The following is a 1,829-nucleotide window of genomic DNA, read 5'->3' on the forward strand; positions in this document are numbered from 1 at the left end:
CACATTCCATTAAAAGCTCCTTATGCTTCTTTCTTCTTTGTTTCTTACCTGTGCTTTTGGTTGCTAAACCTGGACTAGCCTTCATCGTTTTCACACCTCTGTATTCCTGCCCTTTGTTGCTTCTTCCTCTAACTTCCCCCTTTTCCTTTGTTTTCCACAGAAATAGTTGTTGTATTCTATTTCATTCATCTGGAGGTAAAGAATCTATCCCCGCCCTCGTTCCCTGATGTAGAAAACCTTCCAGATCTAAGTTTTCCTTGTCTAGTATCTCCTGTAGTTCATGCTCCTCCAGATCTGTTTCACTCTGGATCATTTCCTGGTCCCTTTCTAGCTCTGTTTCACTCATCCTTGATTCTTCCTCTTCATAGATATTCTGTTCTGGAGTTTTGTTTTCCTCTTTCTCCTTCTCCTTAGGGTCTTTCTCCAAAGACTGATTTTCCAATGGCATGTCTTCCATATCCCCCAACGCTTGGAATTTGTTTTGACTGGCCTTTTGTCCCTCTTTATGTTGTTGCTTTGGCTCTTTTTTGCTTCCTTCTCCTCTGCTTGAAAATTTCTAGAAGTTTTCAGTGTCCTTCTTTTCTTTTAGTTTACTTTTGTCTTCTTCTTTACTGAGAAGGCAGTCTCTGATCAAGTGTCCATGTTCATGGCATTTACGACATCCGAATGGAATATGCTCGTAGTCCACCGTTTGCACCCATTCCTCATCAAAGACTTCCAAGATGACTTCGTCTGGAAGAGCTCCTGAAAGGTCCATCTCCACACAAATCCTAGCATAGGACATATATTTACCCCTTCTGGTGGCCTCTGAGGGTTTGATGAAACGAACTAGTTTGTTTCCTATAGCCACAAGTGATTCATTTTGCCAATAATCCAAGGGAAGCGAAAAAAGCCTTACCCAAACAGGAACTGAGGTGAAGGTTTCCCTCTCTGGAATGAAGTTCATCACCCAAGGCCGCATATATAGGCCTGCTGCTACAAAAAGTAGGGCCCCCCTTCGAATATTCTATCTTTGTCTTCGATGTTTGTAAACACCACTGTGAAGAAACTCTTAGACCCAAGGTGAAGATCGATGCTACCCTTAGGTTTCCGTTGGTATTTGATCCAGGTTTGCAAAGCTTTCTCAGTGGGACATACACCCATGAATTTGCATATGATGGCGTACATTTCCATATGTTCCCGGTGCTCCTGCACTGCTGGATTATTTAAAACTACTCTTGCAGTGATGTTCGCTCTAGGTCTACATGGTCCCTTTTGATTGACGTCATCTCTTTTGCCTCCCTGGTTTTTGTCTTCTTCCTCCTCGTCCTTAGTGTTGCCTCCCTTTTCCCTTGCCTTTGTCTCATCTGACTCCTTCTCCTTATTTATGTTATCTTCTGCCCCTGCACCTCTGACATTACACAGATGGGTCTTTTCTTTGCCGGCTACAACTTCTTTATAGGAGGGAGCAGAGCTCCCTCCTCTGCTGGTCGCCATTAGAGTCTTAGGCTGTGAGAACCCGAGCTTTGCGTGCTAATCCGTCTCCCACGTTTCCCCTGTTCCTGCTTCAGATTTTCGCTCTGTTCCCACTGAACACAGTGAAATTTCATTATCGCTATACTTGTTATGGAATAAGGTAAAGTTTTTAGCTCATGGGTCCCTTCTCTTTGTTCTCTCCCTTGTTAGTTTTTTTTGATATATAAAAATATATTTTTAGATCTTGATTTTGTTTTTATATATTTAATTTTTTTTAAATAGATTTTGATTTTGATTTTGTTTGTATATATTTTAAACTCTTTTTTTTTAAATATATATATAAATATATTTTTAGATCTGATTTTGTTTTTATA

The sequence above is a fragment of the Pinus tabuliformis genome, chromosome 5_1 (genome assembly GCF_031772625.1).
Source record: "Pinus tabuliformis cultivar Carrire ecotype Pingquan chromosome 5_1, CPIR1, whole genome shotgun sequence".
NCBI classification, from domain to species: domain Eukaryota; kingdom Viridiplantae; phylum Streptophyta; class Pinopsida; order Pinales; family Pinaceae; genus Pinus; species Pinus tabuliformis.